The 22414-nt window shown below is 39.3% G+C and overlaps 1 long non-coding RNA gene across 1 annotated transcript in view; it reads right to left on the bottom strand.

The window, feature by feature from the left end:
• The window catches only part of LOC109023938 (uncharacterized), a 47132-nt gene extending 35841 nt beyond the window's left edge, over nucleotides 1–11291 (bottom strand). Inside the window, exon 1 of the long non-coding RNA XR_002003413.3 lies at nucleotides 11233–11291. This is a non-coding gene — a long non-coding RNA (uncharacterized lncRNA). The remainder of the gene's footprint in view (nucleotides 1–11232) is intronic.
• Between the last annotated feature and the right edge of the window lie 11123 nt (nucleotides 11292–22414).

Genomic DNA, 22414 nt, shown 5'->3' with positions numbered 1-22414 from the left:
AATAATTCAAGGAAGGTTTATTTACAAAGCACTGAATGCAAAGTCATGAGTAGGCTGTAGAGGAGCCATAAGGGATAGTGCAGAAATCCTGGGCCGATAGGAGTAGAGCTATTGCCACTCCTATACCTAAAGGATGAGGAAGGAAGAAGCATGAGGGTCCATTGATGTAATCTGTACAGGTCAGCTCCCAAGGCAGGGAGCGGGCAATAGAATGTAGAGCGTAGATCTGGAGGAATAAGCAGAGAATATTCAGTGCAATCAGCTGTGAGCCAGGTCCCAAAGCAATGAGCTCTGGAAAAGGAATAGTTGCGAAAGGAGCAGGCTCAGCTTCAAGCCATAGAAGGAGAACCTAAATAATTTGGTATGATAGGTAGGAAAAAAGATGTTTCTCATATGGTGTTTTCTGGAGCACAAGCACATGAAAATGTTAATAGTATGACCCCCAAAAAAGTATCTACTCTCAAGTTTACCAAAGACTGATTTTTGAGCGGGTCAACGGGAGGGATTTGATAACCTTCCTTTGAAGGCAACAAGGAGGTGGCATTGACCAATGAAAAGAATTTGTAAAAAGGACCTGCATTGGTGTACTATTGACTGGTCATTTTGAAATTATGAACAAAACAAGTTCTTAAAACCTAACTTCTTAAGTCAATGCCAAAATGAGAATTTTGAACTAAAAAAGAACAGAACATGAGCATCTACTGTACTAGTATCCAAAATCGAATAGTCCCCTCTGGGCAAATTTACTATTATGATCTCATAGCAGACAGGCCGTGGCCTCTAATCTCTCAGCTCATGCCTTTTTTCTTTTGCTCATGTTAGTCTGGTGATAAATGATGTAGAATTTCTCAGAGAGAGAGAAAATTATGCCCAATATAAAAAGTGGTTGAAAAAAGCTGATTACAGAGTCATTAGCCCCTGTGGGCTCATTTTATTGCTATAAAGTCATCATTCAAGTAGACATATATTTAGCTTCTGCGGCCTTCATTTGTGGTAAGCAAAATAACCTCAGACAGAAAAAAAAAGGGAGCCTAAGTTCAAACTTCCTATTTTTAGTGATGTGACAGCCAATTTACTAAATTAGAAAAGCCCAGAGCAGAAGCAATGTCATCAGCTTATGTTCCTTGTGTGTGCTGTGTGCTGCTGAGAGCACATCTGCGGACAGGCTTAATCCTAGGTCACATATTCTATGAGAGGCACTTAAAATCCAACACATGACCAGAAGGTACCAAGGACAGTGAGAAACTTACACATCTTGATATATGAGAAGTAGTTGAAGAGACAAGACATAGCCTGGTAAACAGAGGCCTATATGAAACACACGGTCTTTTTTATTCCATTTAAGGGCTGGATAAGGGAGGTAGATTTATTATCCAGCTAGATCCAGTAACATATGGACAAACACTTTCAGTTGGCAATGAAACATTTGTTCATCCATTTATTCATCCATTCAATAAATATTTATTGAGCAACTATAATTTGTCATTTATTGCGCTAGGTTCTCAAAGTTAAAGGAGAATTTATTAGCAAACACTGTGATTTTAAAAAATCATGAGCTCCTTATCACCGGTGGGTTTGTAGCAGATACTGGATGACTATCTGTGAGTGGTATTATAGAAGGGAGAACTTCCGTCTCCCTTCGAATCACACTCTCTGATTTTTTTTTTTTTTTTTTTTTTTTTTTTTGAGGCTGAGTCTCGCTCTGTCACCCAGGCTGGAGTGCAGTGGCGAGATCTCAGCTCACTGCAAGCTCCGCCTCCCGGGTTCACGCCATTCTCCTGCCTCAGCCTCCGAGTAGCTGGGACTACAAGGCGCCCGCCACCACGCTCAGCTAATTTTTTTTTCTTTTTCTTTTTCTTTTTCCTTTTGTACTTTTGAGATGGGGTTTCGCCACGTTAGCCAGGATGGTCTCGATCTCCTGTCCTCGTGATCTGCCTGCCTCTCTGATTTTAATGTGCACAAGAATCACCCGAAGCTTGTGCAATTGTACATCCTAATGCAATAGGTCTGGGCTGAAGCCTCAGATTTTTCATTGCCAAGTTCTCAGGTGATTCAAATTCTGCTGCTCCATGGGCCACACTTTGATTAGCGAGACACAGATCACTGCCTCTCCAGTATTTTATGATTTTAGTGGGAATTCTGTGTCATCTCAGATGCCTTCTCTTGCCTTTCAGATAAAGAAACAAAATTAGAAGACATTTTCTTGTCATATATCCATCAGTAAAAGGGATAGAGCATGCAGCTGGCTTGGAGTCCAGCTCTGCATCCCACCTTCCTACTACAGTCAGATTAAACACATTCAGAATATAAACTGCAAACCATGGGAAAAAGGATGTGCAGTAGTGCTCCTTATCCATAGTTTCACCTTCGTCTGTCACAGTAACCCGCAGTCAACTGCAGTCCAAAAATGTTGAATGAAAAAGTCCAGAAACAAACAATTCGTATTTAAATCATATTTAAATTTAAAAATAATTCATTTTAAATCGTGCACCATTCTGAGCAGCGTGATGAAATCTCTCACACCATCCCACACAGGACATGAATCATCCCTTTGTCCAGCATATCCATGCTTTCTATGCTACCCACCTATGAGTCACTTAGCAGCTGTCTTAGTAACAGACCTACAGATCAAAGAAGAAAAGTGAGTACAGAACAATAAAATATTTTGAGAGCGAGGAGACCACAATCGTATAACTTTTATGATGGTAGATGGTAATCATTATATTATTGATGTTAATCCCTTCTGTGTCTAATTTATAAATTAAACTTTATCATAGGTATGTATGTATAGGAAAAAAACATAGTATATACAGGGTTCTGTACTATCTGCACTTTCAGGCATCTGCTGGGTGTCTTTGCAAGTATCCCCCTTGGATAAGGGAAGACTACTCTACCAGTGTCCAGTCCACTCTCCAAGTCTGAGTTCATAGCTCCCCTCCTTGGGCTTCCCTCAGACCTAATCTCATCTTCTATCAGCCCTTTGCATACTGCTCACTATCCAGTACTGACTTTGTTTTGTTTGCCCCACAAATGTGACATTTGGTGCTTTTTTCCCAGGTTCAACCTTAGAGTATTACAGCAATGACCTTAGTACCTGCCCTATTAATTGTCCCACTGTAAGGACTCAGGTCTCTCAGTAAACATCTTTACCCTTCAGTTCAGAGTCAATCTCCCTGAAACTGTTTTCTGCCACAAGGGTCATCCTGTCTTGTGTGGGGATTAGGCAAATAGAGGGTTGCAATAAATTTGTCATCTCAGGGAACCCAGAATACTCTCAGGTTTCCAGAAATTATTAGAAAGGCAGAGTTCATCCAGGATAATTTCTAGATACTGTCTATCTTTCTTCTTTAAGTAAAAGCTAAAGGAGAATGTTGATAGAACTGATATTAGAGATTCATCTGCTAATAATAGTTGCAATCTCCAGAAAAACTGGGATTCTTCCTCAGAAGGTAAACTAAATGTTTACAAGTATAGAGACGTATTCTATTTTACAGGCAAAAGTTCCAAATCTTCTCTATCAAAAATCCATTCTTAGGTGTTTCTGTACAGTTTTGATAAATTTGACTACTAATTAAGTAAATTGAAAAAAAAGACAGCAAGAAGACATATAATCATTGGAAGAAACTGGAGAGGTTTGAGTAAGAATAAGCAAATTCTTGACCCATTTTAAACACTATCACTCAATTTTTGCAACACATATTCAAGTTTAGCAACAAAGAGAGGTGAGCTGTTCCATCTCATATTTATGTTCACTATCTATAAACTCCCATAGAGTTTCTATTGGAAATTGCCCCCACTAATAACTTGATGAATTCTGTTAATTCTATTAATTTGCCACGTATTAGACTTCCTTCCCAGAAAAATTATAAACTTCTTACAGACAGGAAATATGTTTTTTCTTTTGCATTCTCTTCAGTGCTGTGTACCTACTAGGGACTTAAAGAATGTTTGTTGTTTGATTATTGAAGTTAATATAAATATTTTACCGGCAAAAATAATATTATACCTGTTTTCTACTTGGTAAGGAGTGAATCTGTTGCAACTGGTGCTAAGGAGGGAGGGAAACTGTAAACATGGCAGAGATCTCTTGGGCTACTGTTTTGAATTCTAGAAAGAAGGGCAGGGCAGATATTCTCGGGGGTAGATGTGTCAACCCCCTGCCATTAGAGGGAGTAAGAGCAGAAGGAAACTGAGCAGACCTTTACTGTCTCTCATTTCACCACATTGCCCCTGATGGCCCACTGCTTCAGAACTACCATGATCTCTACCTGTACCTAAGAACAAAATGATGTGAGGACACCTTGTTGCTAAGATATTCAGCCAGAAAGACAGGTGTGTGTTGCATGGACCATGTTTGTGTGGTGATAATTTGAAATACTTCATAATGAACAGCCATATGACTTCCTTTTTCTCTTTCCAAACATAAAGCTGTGCCACTCTCTTTCCCATATTCCTCTTCTCTGGCTCCTCAGCCATCACTAAGAGGTCTCTGCCTCTGTCTGGGTCGTGGGCTCTGTGATGGCTAATTTTATGTTTCACCTTGGCTGGGCCCTGGTGCTCAGATATTTGGTCAAATGTCATCTGGTGTTTCTGTAAGAGTGTTTTTGGGTAAGACTTACATTTAAATCAGTGGCCTTTGAGTAAAGCAGATTTATCTCCATTTTGTACCTGGGCCTCATCCAATCAGATGAAAGTCTGAAAAGACCAAAGACTGGCCTTCCCAGAGCAAGAGGGAATTCTCCAGCAATTGGCCCTGAGACTTGAACTGCAACAACAGGTCTTTCCTGGATCTCCAGCCTGCAAGCCTATCATGGAGATTTAGGACGTGTTGGCCTCCATAATCACATGAGCCAATTCCTTAAAATAAATCTCTCTTTATACGTATATACACTTCCTGTTGGTTCTGTTTCTCTGGATAACCCTGATGAATGCAGCTTCTTTCACTGTGATATTTGGAAGTTGATTCTTTCTCACATGGCCACAACAGTCACAAAACATTAAAAGAAAAACCATCCAATGGAGAAGAATCTGACATAAAATTTGCCTGTCCCCAGTTTCTGAAAAGACTTAAGCACAGTGCCAACGAAGGAAGCAGCTGAATAAACTGGAGTTTTCTGTTTCTCTGACAGTACACTTCTCAAGCAAGACTCGGTAGTACATGAGTTAGACTTCCGCTTCATCCATCTGCCAGGACATAAAGGCTGTTCTGTTAAAGTTGGTGAGAAATGAAAGAGTGAAAGGAAAGACAGTTCAGTTGATAAGAGTGTCATGGAAAATAGCTGAAGCTCCGTAAATAAAGAAGATGGAATTGAAAAAGTGTGCAACAGCAATCAAATGTATCAGATCTTAACTACTACCTGAAAACAGGCATGACAGAAGCTGCAGCACTGGCATAGGAAAGCTAGAAGTTCATCAATGAATCTCTCTTACAGCATCCTATTCAAGTTTTTTTAACTTGATTTTTGTCCAGCACTAAATAGCAAGATCTGGAAGAGTAGTGTTTGTTCATGTTTACAGGCTGTAAAAGCAATCATTTTTCCAGGTGATCATACTCTCAAAACCCTTTTTTTCTCCCTTCGGGTAAAGATTATGATTGACTATAAAATAGCAATAGAGAAATGATCAAATTCCAATCACTCCTTTTTTTCAATAAGAAAACTTGAGATTTCCTCTACCAAAATTGAAGTCTCCCCATAGTTTTTTTTTTTTCAGTAGATCTTAGACTTTTGTCAGCAAGCCTATTCACAGTTTCAGAAACCATGAAATCCTTAGTCTTCCTACTGCTAAACTTTGAATTCATTTGTAGTTCAACACATCTGTTATTTTCTCCAGGCAGAAAAAAAAGGAAACCCACTGAAAACTCTGATTTATACTCCCAAGTGTCCTTAAATTCATCCTAATACCTCTCCTTCCCCACACCCTTTTTTTAAGTTTGTCTCACAAACAGTGATAAGCCCAAGGTTACATATTATCCACAGTTTTCAAATCAATATTACCTTATATCACATTGCTGAGCAGTTTAGGGCTTTGCGGCTAGCTACCATGACAATAGATGAACAGCCTGGAACCAGTTTTAGTTAATTAGAGTCAATCAATCCAAACTTTGCTAACTTACTCATGTGAAACAATAGTATAATGAACCAAAGTCGGCAAGATGATTGGGAAACACAAATTATTACACCCTGATAAATTAAATGTGACTATTACAAAACCTTCTTTCTAAATGAATACTCAGGGAGGAAATATATGGGTATTGAATATAATTAAGAATCCAGGGAAAGTAAACTTAAAGCAGCTATTAAAGCTCCTCCTTTTTTTTTTAAGAAAGAAAATCACTCAGAGGTTGTCGAATGGGAAGATCTTGTGGCAACTTTATGAGTATTCATTTGGGAAAATATCTTCCAGTAGAACCCATGTGATCTGTAGGTGAAACAGAGGGAAAACAGGACATGCACTCTTGTGGGCTCTGGAACCATAGTGAGATGGGCATGCTAAGCTGGGGAAAGAATAAAATGAGAAGAGGTGGATGGGCTTGAGCTCCTGTGTTTGTGTGCATGCAGTGTCCAGAGCATGGGTTTATGTGATTAAGATGTCAATGCTTTTGATCATTGTACAAAATTGAATAAAAGCATTTCCCCTGAATTCTGGAAAATCTGACATGCTCTATCTATTATTGGTATTTGTGGCACACATGCCTAGAGTTCAAGGCCTACTGCAGACTAAGCAAAATAATTAGCCATTTAAAACAAAACCCAAGATTTACTCTCCCATGAGCCAAATTTAGCTGTTGTTTTAGCCCAAGATAACCTATGAATCCTATCAGAACTATTACTTTAAGTTAAAAAACTACGTTGATAGAACACAGTTAAATGGGAGATAAGGAAGCTCTCGCAGTGCATATTGACGTGAAGGTATAAGGGGTCCTATTTAGGAAATGAGTGATGGGAAGGGAAAAGGGTTTGGATAAGAAGCGGAGTGGGGTGGAGAAAGGAAGTTTGAAAAAATGCAGAAGGATGAGCTTTAAAACAAGATTCTTATGCCCCAGCTTAGGCTAAGGTCAGTTTTCTTATTTGCTCTTGGCAGTGAAACATGTTGCATAAAATAGCTTAGCGAGAGGCAGTGTTGAAAGAGCTCTGATGACCTGGATGGGGGTCCTCTTCCAGCCAGTCCCACTTGGCCTCTGTTTTTTTAACTGGGTGCTGAGAGCTATGACCACTGAAGAAGCTACCAACTCAAAATATTTCAACCCCACGTGCAATTTCTAAAACAGTTTTTGATCATTTACTATACTGACATGTTAACTAGTTATCAGATAACGTGATAACAAGTTATCTTGTTACTTTTATCATAATCAGGTAATCAAGATATACACCAGAGATATTTACAGTGCAGAACATAACATCATATGTTAGATTTCATTTCTTTATGTTGAACTACTATCTAATTTTCTTATAATCTAAATTATGGCTAACTTACAGCCTTTATATACTCTCAAGTTCATGTATTTTATTGTCATTTCCAGGCTTGTAATAAAAGCAATGTAAGGATTGGCCACACATCTATGGTAAGACTTCGTGTCTGTGTCTACACGGATTCGGTGGGAAACTCCATTTGTTTTATTTTCCTTATTTTTAAAATACAATTACTGCAGTGATAAAGTGGCTCACTCTTCTTTATGCTGTAAATGAATAGTCAACATAATTTGAAGCATCTAAAAGACACAGAATAGGAGTTATGTCACTTTCAATGTCCTATAATGTCTAATACAGTGTATCAGCTACAGAGGTCTTTAATCAATAGCTGTTAGACGATGGATGGATGCATAGGTGAATGGACAGATTACAGACAGGTGGGCAGATAAACATATAAATAAATTAAAGGTCAGTATAAGGACACAATGACATATGGCTTATATTTCTTTGCATTTGGAAAACTGCGTTAAATGCTTGATATTTGAGACTCATTTTGGGAAATGACAAAATTTTACATACTAGAAATATATTATTAAAAGATCACATAATTTTTAATATTCAGAATCACTGGACATATTTATACTCATTCAACTACTAAAAACAGTAAATAAAAGGTAACATGATTTTTTAAGTTTCAAAGATACGTGGCTAATTGAATCTCACCTTCCACATCTCAGATTCAAATTCTATCATTAGCAGTAAAATAAATTGTAATGAAGGGTTTACTTTTCAGATGTAGTTTATATCTATAACGTAAACCTCATAAAACCAGTTGCTTCTCCCAAAACCACATAACAATCACGAAGTATTTCCTTGGCCATGACACCACCAATTGGTGATGAGAAATTTGCTTGTGCTTTTGACATTTCTGTGTAAAACAACAGCTGCTTCACTCACTTGGAAGCAGCCTTTTCTCCCCCATTGGGGATTCTTATCCCCTGTGGAGGTGGGTGGGCATCCTGCCGGCAACGTTGCATACAAAGAAAGATGCTTAGATACTCCATTGCTGACAGCTAAAATGAACTCATTCTGGGAGAAATCTGTTTTCCAGTGGAAGACAGCCAGACCTGCTTTCCTTCAGGGAATAGAGTATGAGGGATACCATGGCCCTGCTCTCTTCCTAGTGAGTCTAACACCCACAGTCACATGGGGCTAGCCATGTACACTGCAGAAAGCAAAGGCTAATACTGTAAATGCATCCTAACTACCAGCAGCATGATGCTAGGTCAACAGTGAGCAGATGATTTAAAACATAAATATATTGTATGAATGTACTGGGTCCTCCTCTTCCTTCCTGTCATCATCACTATCAACATCATCATTATTATTCTCTCATCTGCCCTACACTTTCACCTTCCAAAGTTCCTTAAACTTGAACAGTGTTGGTTTCCTTTTCTTCTGGTTTTCCTTCCTAGTCTCCTACGTATCTTGCTCCATATACTTAGTGAATCTACTCATTCCTATGTTCTTAAAAATTTAACCCCAGGAGAGAAGTTTCACTTAGGCATGTGACATTTAAAGGCTGAGCCTTTGGAAGGTGGCGATCATCTTGATGTGTTCCACTGTAAGTATGCTGGCCCAGGTCCTTCTGTCTATGCTTTCACTGTTATCAGAATGCACCTCATGAAGAGCACTCCCTGACTCTTCAATTCCATAACTTCCATGCACAGAGTCAGTACAAGCCCAAGGCCAGCTCTGCATGTGCTCAGAATGTTCATTGAGTGTGGGATACAACTAGCAGTCAGAAGACCTCACTTTATGTACTACACTGTAAATCTGCTAACCTCAGAGACCTGTGATAAAGACAAAGGTGCTTAACGTGCATGAGGACCTGCTGATGTTGGCTATTTCACTTAGAAGGAATAAAGTAGAAAGAACTCTGAGTCTAGAAATTTCAAGCCTGCCTTCAGCCACTTGCTACCCATGTGCTATCACATAACCTCTCTGAACTTCATCATCAATATATAAAGTGATAACATGTGACTTAGTGATTCTGTGTATGTATACGTCTGTATATACATATATATATACTCACAGAGCAATAGAGATGCGCATGCATACAGTTACTTGATTTCCATATATATCTAGCTCTGACACTTCTCTTACTTTTCCAAATGGATATTTCATTGATTATCCATGTCCAACCATTTAAGAATGACTTTTATACTTTTCTAATGGTTTTGGTATTGTATGATCTCCAGAAAAATGGGAGAAGTCTTGTACTTGCTAGTGTTAGTTCAATGTAAAACACACTGTAAATATCATTAAAATGCAGCCAACAATAGACACAAAAAGGCCAAAACGCGTTATGACCAAAAAAAATCAACAAATACATTTTTAGTAACATGTAAAAACAAGGTAAAACTACTTCTATCACTTCTTAGAGAATATCTCATATTTCTCCTTTCTCCCCCTCACTGTCTATTATGATCCAAAGAGGAAGCTGTGTTAATACTCTAATTTCTAGCAATAGTTCTTGTATTTTTCTCTATAAGTCTATCATTCCTAAATTTCTGTTTCCATGCTAATTTCTATTCTCATTCTTTCCATTTATGTCCCACTTCTCTCTTGATCTCTCTACTTGGATGTTCCACAGGTATCTCAAACAACACAATTTCAAAAACCAAACTTACTGTTTCCATCCCTAACTATTCTTTCTCAAGTGTTTCTGCTTTAATAACTGGCTCAGTAGTCACTCATATGCTCATGACAGAACCTTAGCAATCATCCTAGACATCCATATTTGTTGATTATTCTTTCAAAATATACCACTAATTGACCAATTTCCCTCTACTCATCTCCCTCTCAACCACCCCAGTGTGAGCCATCCCTCACTTCTTCACTTTCTCTCTACTCAGACCCTTTCTCTCCTCTGCCATGTTCTCAGAATGATCGTTAGAGCAATCTCCCAAAAACTCAAATTTGAATATCATTTTCTTTCTTAAAATTATCCCACAATTTCCAATTCCTTTTGCAGAGCTGGATTTGTTATATACAAAGGGATAGATGTGCAGGAGTAGAGTGGCTGTCTGATTGGAAGAAGGTAGGTAGGGGACTTTGCTTAGAGCTGCATTTGTATGGGATACATGTTGCCCATGGTCTTATCCATTGTCACATCCCTAGCATGGCCCTTCATCCCTTGAAAGAAATGATCCTGCCCAACTTTCTTTTTTTTTTTTTTTTTTTTTTTGCAGTCTTGCTGTGTTGCCCAGGCTAGAGTACAGTGGCGCAATCTCGGCTCACTGCAACCTCCACCTCCTGGGTTCAAGTGGAGGTTCACACCTCCTGGGTTCAAGTCCCTCAGCCTCCCAAGTAGCTGGGATTACAGCTGCCCACCACCATGCCTGGCTAATTTTTGTATTTTTAGTAGAGACAGGGTTTCACCATGTTGGCCAGGCTGGTTTCAAACTCCTGACCTCAAGTGATCCCCCTGCCTCAGCCTCGCAAAGTGCTGCCTGCCCAAATTTCTATTCTCAGTTCACGTCATACTCACCCTCACTCACTGTATTGGAGTCTCACTGCCTATCCCCATCCTTGCCTTCCTCAAATGGACCAGGCTCATGTGCAGATATGCTGTTTGTCTGCCTGTATCACCTTGCTTTTCATCACACTGTCCCTAAAGGCCCCTGTCCTCACATCACCACCATCTTTCTAGTTTCTGTTTAATTATCACTTCTTCAGTGAAGATATCTCCTCTCCAGGTCAGAATCCCTTCTTGAATGCTATCAAAGTACCTAACTGTTTCAAGCGTAGCACTTACCACAATTGTCATAACATGACACTTCAGAAATCTTTTCTTTGAAGTCCACAGCACTTGCCTTCTACAGCCTAGAGAGCAGGAACCAGATCAGCTTAGTTCATCCCTGAACCCTCAATACCTAATATAGGGCTGGGCACATAGCAGATGCAAATGTGTTAAACAAAGAAATTACTAAATCTATTTACAACGCTCTTTTCAAACCCACAGTTTTCAAAGAAGACCAATAATTTTCTTGTGTGTATAGATACTATCTTAATGAGAACAAATGAAACTTTTTCTTCCAATGTCTAAATTGTTGATTACCTATTAGACTGAGAAAAGGACCTGTCCCTCAGCTGTAACACAACAGAATTTTGGAATGAAGAAAAAGATGTTTATTTTTAAATTTTTTCTTCCTTATGGAGGACAGGAATCTTGTAAACCTACTTCTTAGGTGATTCACAGTCAGTCGGACTTATGAAATTGTTGATATTGTTTTCTTATCTCTTCCTATAAGCTTGATTTTTATTTAAATTCTTTTGTAATTATTTATTTGCTAAACATTTATTAGATACCTATTATGTGGTAGGACCTCATCTGTATGTTGTGAATGGAAAATAATAATTATTGAGGCGCTAATAGTCTACTAGGATAAACCAATAAATAAGTACATTTATGGGCATACCATAAGACAGTTAAGAGATCTAAGATAATTATATGTATAATGCTGCAGGCACATAACAGAGAATTCATTAATTTTACCTATGAAGATTAGGGAACATCATGAAGAGGGGTGCACTGGGGCTGTTCTTGAGGAAGATCACCAGACAGACAGTGACTCCTCCAGTCATTCAGCAGGAAAGGCAGTGGCATGAGCAGAGGCAGAGAGCCTGTTCTTCACATTTGACCATCACCCTGTGCGATTCAGGCTCACTAATAAACAGACCTAGCTCTCTTATAAAACATACATCTCTCTGGTGAGCAAGGCTTTCCTGAAATGTAACGTTACTTTCATTTGGTTCTCAAACTAGCTGCTCTGTAGGGAATTCAGACTTAGCAGATCTCACTTTCTTTCTGGACAACTAACAATATGTGCAACTTCCCAGCAGTCAAGAAATATGGGCAATCTCCTCCTGTAGAGATGTACTTTAATGATTCATCAGTGACTGTACTATAACTCATTCATAAAATCCCAAAGCATTAAAAGCTCCATCTTCGTTATTACCAGATGTCTTACAGGTGCCTAAGTCAACACTTCCAAATGACTCCCTGCAAGTTTGCAAGACCAATTGTACCTTCAAGGACATCCAGGAATACAAATGCTGCAGGGAATCTCCTGAAAGCTGATTAACAATGCTGTAAAAAATGCCTTTTAGTGTTAAGGACCCTGTGTTTCTCACATTCTGCCAAGTCCATCCTGGAGATAAACATGCTTCCAACTGACTGAGTTTGAAAAGGAAAGAATAAATAAATTTCTTCCAAAGATTATAGAAATTGCAAGAACATCAAAGTTTCTCACTCTCAATAGATAGGCAGACAGGTTGATAGAGACAGATTTGATTAGATAGATAGATAAATAGATAGGCAAAAAGGTAGATATCCTTCTGAAAGCTATTTTTTAAAATCACTGAACAAAATGCAGAAAAATTTGCTTTGGGCATCAAAGAAAGTAATTTTTAAAATTAAGATACCATAGACTGCCAGAATTGAATCCATGAAACCTTTGAGAGCATGGAGCATGATGGGCTCCGTGAAATTTGCTTCTGTTCTTCAACCTATCACAGGGTACCAGCTGAGACGGGGATAAGGCTGTCTGTGTCCCAGCTACATAGACATCCTGACATCCCTGCCACTGACTTTTCAGTTGACTTTATTCCAAATGTCCCTGAAAAGAGTTCTTCCTTTTTAAAACATTTAAACTCCATATTTAAAACTGCTACAGATATGCTTTTGTCAAAAATGCTGCTGAAAAAGTGAAGAATACAAAAGGAAACTCTTTTGAGCTTGCAAGTTTCCTGCAGCCTGAGCCAGTAACACATATTTAGCACTGACCAGGTGACTCCTGGCCTTGAATGGATGCCCTGATTCCAAACTGTCCTAAGTGATGCAGCACGTTCCTACCTTCCCACATGCCAATTCCTTCCCTTCTGAAGTCATCACTGCTTCCTGTCTTTAACTGTGGTATGTTATACCTTTAAAGCATTACATTCGCACATAGTTTATTTTTTCGTCAGCTGTAATCAGTTTTTGAATTCTGTTGTGTTTTATTTTTTTTTATCCAAGTATGGTTCTCATGGTGTAGTAAATGACATTAGGCTTTTGTAAATTCTTGCAGAATATAACAGATCATTGGTTTTATAACACAGTCGCTGCTTTTGCATTCTGATGAGATTATTAGTAGCAGCCTAGAATACAACATCCCTGCATACTGTTAGTTAAAAAAAAATAAAAGTTTACTAAATGGTCTCTTGTCAACTGTATCTGAAAATCATTATAGTTTCTCTGTTTCCTCGACATGAAGGGGCTCTTCAGCAAGCTGGTGGGTTATGTCAACATGAGGTTACAAAATTATTATCCCAGCTCTGTTTGTTTCAGAGGGGCTTACGCCATGCATTAGCATTCCTATTGTAAACCTCAGGGGCTTAAGGTATTTGTACATCCGGTGTAGAACAATTCCAGTGTTCAAACAGAGGATGCTCAAAGTCAATCGGCCTAGTAGTAGCTTTCACTGGGAGCAGATTCTGAGCGGGGAAAAAACACACTGGGGCTTTTCTGATTTGCCATCTCTCCATAGCATAGATTAGCCTTTGGGGTATTCTATGGCCTCCTGTGGAGAGATTTAAAATCTACTCTATTAATAAAATTAAGTGTTTCTCCCTCTTGGACCCACAGTCTACAATGTAAATTAGCTCCATGTGATATTTACATGTGGGGCAAATAGTCCTCCACACTCTACAGCACTGCAGCAAGCAAAGGAGAAGTGCAGGGCGTGCAAGAGGAAGTGCCTGGCACAGACCAGGGAGCAGAACATTCTCTTCTTTTTTTTTTAGGGCTAAAATGATGACATTTGAAAATTGCCAACTGCATGTGCACCTTACCTTTCTCTCCATACCACTTCTCACATGCATACTTCCTATCTGCATTAAGATCATGACATTCTGAGCTCTAAATTGATACAATGCCAAATAAAAAGCTATCCTGCGAGCCATAATGGTTCTCCAGAAGTCACGGCATTCAACATAGTCAATAGTATAAATTTTTAAACGTGTAAATGCATATTAAAATGAGAGATCTGATTTGCTTCAATAGTTCTGGCCTATTAGACACATAAAATGGTGTTTTAAAAGCCTGCTTGCATCTAGTTTGCATTTTACCTGAAAATGGGAGTAATGAGCATGATGAATTTTCTAAAACCTTCAATATCCTGTTTTGAAATTTCCGCCACGTGACAGTTCCAAGATAGAATCAATTTCTCTCTCTTCTTTTGTTTTTATTTTCTTCTTCCCCAATTTCTCAGTTGTTTTATTGACAATGCTTTAAAATTAAATAGTGTTTAAAGTTACCATTATTCTCTTAGAATTGTAAATAGCTTCTTCGGACTCTTTCAAGACAGCCATTTTTAACTGGAAACAGTCCCTGACAGTCCATGTCAGGTTTATTCATGGATCCTCCTTTGAAACTACAATGCAAGATCGTCTTTAAAATGTTTACTCAGAAATGGCTATAAGTTGTTTTGGTAAACAAGTTAATACAAATGGAAGGCTGAAATAATCAAATTTTTAAAAACTTTCACAGATCAGTGTTTCAGAACGAGCTCTAACCTCTGCCTTCAGCTGAGATGCAGACACTGTGTTAAGGACTAGGGATGAGAGACTACGGCAAGGGCCTAAAGTTGATTGCATTCTAATGGGCAAACCAAAAAACAATTACAACATCATATATTAAATGCTGTGTGGTATAAATTCAGAGGATATATTTTTCCCAGAAATTGGTAGGATCAAGAATGTCCTTGTACATTTTTTTTTTACTTCCCAGGCAGAGGCTAAGTCCTTTTACCCAGTGATGAGGTTTCCTTGCAAATCAAAAGGGATAATGAAGTTCTAACTCTAAATGTTAATAGGTAAGAAGTTAAATCCCACCTTCCACACTTGCTGTATGATCTAAAGCATAATAATAAACATCTCTTAACTTCATGTTTTTTCTGCTATAAAAATAGAGCAAAAATCATGCCTACCTCATAGAAGTTATGAGTTTAAAGCGAGAGAGTGCGTGGAAGTAGGTTAATGCAGTACCTGGCACATGGCAAGTGCTTGTGAAATGCTATCTGGCATTACTGTTATTGCTATTTATTGAGCCCATGTGCTTAACGACTTTACCTGCATGCCTCCTAAAGTCAGGGCTGTTCGTTTGTTTGTTTTTTGTAATGGAATCTAGCTCTGTCACCCAGGCTGGGGTGCAGTGAGTGGTGCGATCTCGATCTCAGCTCACTGCAGCCTCTGCCTCCTGGGTTCAAGCGATTCTCCTGCCTCAGCCTCCTGAGTAGCTGGGGATTACAGGTGCCTGCCACCACTCCCAGCTAATTTTTGTATTTTTACAAAATTAGTAGAGATGGAGTTTCACTGTGTTGGCCAGGCTGGTCTTGAACTCCTGACCTCATGATCCGCCTGCCTCGGCCTCCCAAAGTGCTGAGAATGCAAGCGTGAGCCACTGCGTCCGGCCACAGTCAAGTTTTGACCAAGGCAGTGAGTTTCTTTTCACTCACTGAGAAAGAAATGTACTTTCTTCTCCCAATTTGGGCACTGTGCAGTCCAAGGGCTTGTGTCAAATTCTCATCCATGGGGCTTCATCCCACTATCTATTGGGAGCTGGTAAATGTGTCCCTTAAGCTCTATCTTTAATTTGTAAAATTAAATTGCAGATTATGGGGATGGTGAATTCGATCCTAGGAATTCACATGTTTGTTTACATGTGGAAGTGGAAGTTTTGTTCCATTTATTGAATGTGATGTGACCTCAGCCGCATCATATGATGCTTTGAAGATCCATGCTCTGTTTTACCCTGGAGCTGTGATTCTCTTATTTTTTCTATGTGAATGAGTACATTGTGCCGTTTTCCTAGGCGCCAATCAGTACATCCTTGACTGGTCTCCGGCAAACTGCCAGGGTTATAAGGCGGAGTCCTCTGATCTCTGCATTGACCCAGGCTTCAGGGATCGGTCCTGTGTTGGCAGCTCCTCAGCTGACCTGTCTTTTTGCAATGCTAATGCCAAGCTTTCCCATCTCTTCTCCTACTCCTATGTAGAATATGGCTTCCTTCCTTTAACTTCTTTATTACATGCACACACCCCACATGTACACACTCAACTCTCCTCATCAAAACTTATTAGAGACATCCATTTGATAAATATGTTTCAGGTATCTTCTGTGTGCCAGGAACTGTGCTAAGAATTGGGAATATAAATTAAACAAGACAGACCTTGACCTTGAATGTACTAGACAGTAGGAAATAGACAGCAGACAAATAGGTGAATAGGTAACTAAAACATTTTCAGACTATGGTTAGTGCTTTCAGGGAAATAAGCGGGGCGATGGGCCAGAAAGTAACCGGGGCATTTACTCCAGTTGGAGTGAACTCAGAAATCTTCTCTAAAGAAAATACCCAAAGAATGAAGAGAAGCCAAGTAAGTGAAAGTTACAGGGAAATACTTTTCAGGCAGGAGACACAAGCAAATGCAAAATCCTCAAAGTGGGAAAGAACTGAAAAATTTCAAGAACCCAAAACACCCAGTGAGGCCGGAGCTTAGCGAGGCTATGCCTGTGTGAGGAGAAGGAGGGGCTAGAAAAGAAGGAAGTGCTAGAAAAGAAGGAGGGGCTAGAAAAGAAGGAGGGGCTAGAAAGGAGCCAGGACATGCAGGGCTTTGCAGGGTTAGGGAGTTGTGGTGGGAGAGGTTTGGATTGTGTTCTCAACAGGACTGAAAACCTATGCCGGTTTTTCAGCTACAGGGAGACCTCCTCCAATGTATGGTGTAAAAAACTTTAACAGTAGGGTAGAGAAAGGAATCTACCAAAACCAGACTTAGAGAAGGAAGGCCAGTTTGGAAGTTACAGAAGCTTTCCAGGCACTGGGGTGTGAAGGGAGGATGGGGCAGGAGTTGGCGAAGACTGAATGGAAAGGAACTCAATGACAGATTCCAGGAGGAGGCGAGTGAGGAGAATGAAAGAAATAAAGGAATTCCCGGTGACTGCAAGTTTCTGAACTGAGTAGATGAATCATTTATTAGATGGGAGAGAAACCGGTGTTGAGAATTCTGAAAGTGGATGGGTAAAGTTTGAAATGCCTATGAGTCATCCAAAGTGGAGACATGAAGAAGGCGCTACCCCACACGGTTCCGTGCATTCTACTTATCCACTATCCAGAGTGTCAATATTTATCACATTGGAAAACTCTTCAAAGTAACAGTCACCATTTGCCAGGTGACAATTTGATCCTTCTGGTGCATTGCATCTCTTTGGTGTATTGACTAAATGTGATTGTTACATGTTAAGACTGCATCTCACTATCAGTGTCAGTACACAAAATTCACTATCAAATGCTCAGCACAGAGCTCAGAAAATGAAGGTTTATCTGGAAGACTTCTGCAAAGGCCTGAAGGGATGGCAGTATCAGATTTATAGGTCAATGATGAGGTCTCATGATCTAGAATCTGAAAAATTCAGAATGTACCTGCAAGAACACGGCCCCCTGGAGAGATGTGACATAGTAAATACCTACGGTATACATTGGTAAACACACTAACATGGTCTCCTCAGGTTCTAAAAATGTCACACAAAAGACGTTTTTCCTAAAATACAGATCAACTGGTTGCTGCATGGGGAAAAGCATTTGGTGGGAGGGAGGAGTAGGAAGGAAAATTCCACAATCACAAACTTGTTTCTTATAAGAGAAGAACATGCAAATCATGTTTATCAAAGAAAACTGTATAAAATGTTGCAGAACCATTCCTGTCAAATGAATATAAGATGCTAATTGGTGATGTATGTAGTCCCAGAGATGCTTGGCATGCAGAGAGTGAGTGAAGTACAACAAAGCATTTGTATGGGCCATCTGGAAGGGCATACCACACTCCTGCGTGTGATGAAAAAGTGCAATTAAACAGAAACTTTGGAAACCAAGGCCTAAATATGCATGGCCTTGACCCAGGTCAAGATCCTTGCGAGAAACCCTTCCGTGCACCTAGAGACCACGGTGACCGAATGCAGTGGAACCCGGCTTGGTGAAGCTATTGCCAGCCCCTTAGTGAAGCTATTGCCAGTCCCTTTGCAATGTGGACATCTCTACAGCTTTAGCAAGCATGAAGATTGTGTTCCCAATGTACTTCATATGTGAAACTTCAAGTTTTGCATTCACTCACACACACACACACACACACACACACACACACACAGACACATGGATGCACACATGCGCGAGTATTTCCCACAAACACCAAAGATAATATACAAAATAGAAATATTTGTTTTTGCTCTATGCATGAGAAAACTTTTAAAATGTTCACCAAAGGAGTAAAAATTATGAAATACATTTTTACTCATTTCAGCTTACAAACTGGATTTTCAAAACTTAAAATTTTGGAGGGTAATAAATCCTTGAGATAAAAGTGTTTCTAAATTTTGTTCAAATAAATATCTCAGTCTGTAAGGAGAACTAGTCCATTTTTTAAACAGTATTTGATGGCTTGAAAACGGGCCATAAAATTTGGTGATCCATTTTTAAATGAATGATTTGGTTTCCAGTGAGGAAGCCACTGGCAGTCTGAATTGTTGAAAGAAGCATGAGGTGAGAGAGTAATTCAAGACCACAGAGACCCCCAGAATCAGATCCTGTGGATGCTCAGCCCTGTATTCTGCCCTTTAAGGCTCATGTTTTTTACCCTGAACTCTTGTCATTTATATCCTTGTTTCAAGAAAAGTTTCAAGATTGCTTTAGTCCACAGCTGGTTAAAAGACAAAGGAACCCAAAGCACAAATACAAACACCTGGGAAATTGCATTTTCGTGATCAATCTACCTCTTCTTAAATACACTTTGTTTGTTTGCCTATCTTAGTGTAAGCCCCAAGGCAAGAACTGTGTCTTTTTAATGTGTTTCACAGCACCGAACCTATTGCAAAAGCTGAGGCAATGATAAACAGTAATAATAATGCCATTCAAAAGGAATGCTGACTCAAATAGCGTGATTTTAACCCTGCTGGTTTAGATACTTGGAGTTGGGAAAAGATACGGCACTAGAAACATTTATAAATATATAATCCAACTCTGCTTCTAAAATCTTCCAAAATCTGAGTCATTCTAATCTCTGTTTGGGTTGCATATTTTGAAAACTGAAATGGTAAAAGTAATATTTGCCAAACACACACACACACACACACAAACCTGTACTAGAACAAAAATGTAATCACCAAACATTTTCTGAGCACCAACAGTATTCATTAAAGAAATAAAAGAAAATAGGATACATTTCCTACTCTCTCAGACCTCATAATGTATAGGCAGATCATGAAAGAGTTAAGAGAGGGGAAAACAGGAGTTTTTTAATGCTTTTGTGAAAACCGTGCCCTGTAGATCATAATAAAATGTGCTCATTTGAAATGGATGGTCTATTCTTAAGAACTTACCTGCATGGGTCAGCTCTTTGGAGGAAAAATGCAAGACTGATTATCTACACTCAGGGAATGGGGCCTGACTAGAGAGTGTGCTTGGAGCACCTTTCTGAGTTTTCAGAAGACATGTCATTAGTGCAAATATAAGAGGGGCTCTAGGCCAGGTGTGGTGGCTCACGCCTGTAATCCCAGCACTTTGGGAGGCCGAGGTGGGCGGATCACCTGAGGTGGTCAGGAGATCGAGACCATCCTGGCCAACATGGTGAAACCCCGTCTCCACTAAAAATACTAAAAATTAGTCGGGCATGGTAGCACGTGCCTGTAGTCCCAGCTACTCGGGGGGGCTAAGGCAGGAGAATCCCTTGAACCTGGGAGGCAGAGGTTGAAGTGAGCCAAGATCACGCCACTGCACTCTAGCCTGGGTGACAGAGTAAGACTCCGTCTCAAAAAAAAAAGAGGTTCTAGCCTAAAATACTTATCTTCCACCTATATATTTATCTGAATTGTTTATCACATTAGCTAGTTGCCATTCCCCCAGAGCAGAAACCTAAAAGACTGAGACAGGAGGATGCATAGGTGTTGATGAGACCGATAGTGAAGAAATCTGGCAGCCTCAATGTGAAGAGTATAGCACATTTTTGAGAAAGATACTGAAAAGAAGGAAGGAGATGCTTTAAGAATGGAATTTAGGAAGACATTGGGAGACCAGGGGAAAACTTGCCTGCCATACAAATTATCCAGCTCTTAACCTGAATGTTACTTTGAGGAGGATTAGGCACAACTCAATATTCTGAAATTAAATTCATCTAGATTTTATATAATGAATTTCAATTTGCCATTGCAGCTTTCCTAACTGGAATTAGGACTGTAATTACTCCTGGTGGTTTTTGTGACCCAGAAGATTCAAGAAAATTTGAAGCTGTAGGATCTTTGGAAGCCAAAAGGTAGTATGTGTCACTGGAGACATTTTTACATTTTCAATGTTACAGACTGAATTTTGCCTCCCTCCCTTCATATATTAAAGTACTAATTCTTAATGTGATAGTATTTGAAGATGTGACCTGTAGACAAGTAATTAAGATTAAATGATGTCATAAGGGTAGGATTCTAACTCCATATGACTAATGTCTTTATAAAAAGAGGAAGAGACCCCAGGGATGTGTACACAGAGAAAACGCCATATGATAACATGATGAAAAGGTGGCCGTCTGCAAGCCAAGGAAAAGAGTCCTCACTAGAGACCAACCCTGCCAATACCTTGATCTTAGAATTCCAGCCTACAAAATGGCAAGAAATAAGTTACTGTTGTTTAAATCACCCAGTTTGGCATTTTGTTTTGGCAACTCTAGCAGACAATACACTGAACTCACTTAAGTGATTACTCACTAGGAAAATTGCTCTTCATAAAGGAAAAAATAGCATAAATGTGCCACTAGGACAAAGAGGGGCAACCACAAATAGAGGAACTTAGAGTCTAGAGTGGTGATTTTCAGTTGGGTGAAGGGATGGCCAGGTACAAGGTGACTTCTGCAAAATCTACGTCTTACTTCCCTTCTCTCAGAACCCTAAACCAGATGCTGATTTATTTTGAGACCAGCATGAATAATTGAAAATGTTTCCAGATAATTCTAATATATGAGCACCCTTCCTCTCTCACCCCTCCACTCTGGCTTAGACATTCATCACCAAACTGCTGGATGCCTATTATAAAATTAAAGTGCATCTGTGGTGACTATTCCAGCTAATGGCTGATTATCCAAAGGCCAATCATGAACCATAGTTATATGAAAATAGTTGTCTTCACTCTCTATTCCATCTACAATATCAAAGCAGAATCAGAAGCAACAGTAAAACGCCAGAAATGTGAGATGCCATTCCTCAGGAAGAAATTGTCTACATTTGTCCAGAATAGAGCATCTTACATAATAGATGAAACATAAAGCCTCACCTCTCTTGGGATATGAGAATATTAAATGTGTAACTGATCCACAAAGAAAACAAAGTCTCCTATTGTCATTACTTTGTTCAATTAGGTCCCACATTTCTATTACTTATTTGGCAGAGACGTAAGGTTTTGCCCATACCTGAGTTCTCTACTTCCCTTTCAATTAGGCTAGAATTTCCAGTCTCTCTTTCAGTTAGGTGTAGCAATATGACTAAGTTCTCACCAAAAGGATGAGTAGAAGTGACATACACTCCTTCCAGGCCCACCTGAGAACCTCATTTCTTTTCCTGACCATAAGGTAGAGCAAGATCTGAGAACCTGAATAAAACTGAGTCTCATAATGAAAATTGCCTGGGTCCTTGGATGACTGCATAGTGGAGCAACCTACTAATCCCCCAGATTCAATAAATTAACAGGGGTGAAAAATAACCTTTCATTATTTCAACCCATTTCCATTACTGTTATTTATTAGAACAGTAGACCAATTCTAATAACACATTTATATTAGAAATAGCAAAGAGTTCTCTTTTTTGCCAATAAGTTCCAGGAGTTTTCACTTTAGGAATGATCATCTGAAGCTAAACAATTCATATTCACCCTG

This window comes from Gorilla gorilla, chromosome 17 (assembly GCF_029281585.2).
Source record: "Gorilla gorilla gorilla isolate KB3781 chromosome 17, NHGRI_mGorGor1-v2.1_pri, whole genome shotgun sequence".
Classification (NCBI taxonomy): Eukaryota; Metazoa; Chordata; class Mammalia; order Primates; family Hominidae; genus Gorilla; species Gorilla gorilla.
This window is presented reverse-complemented; position numbering and strand designations above follow the sequence as displayed.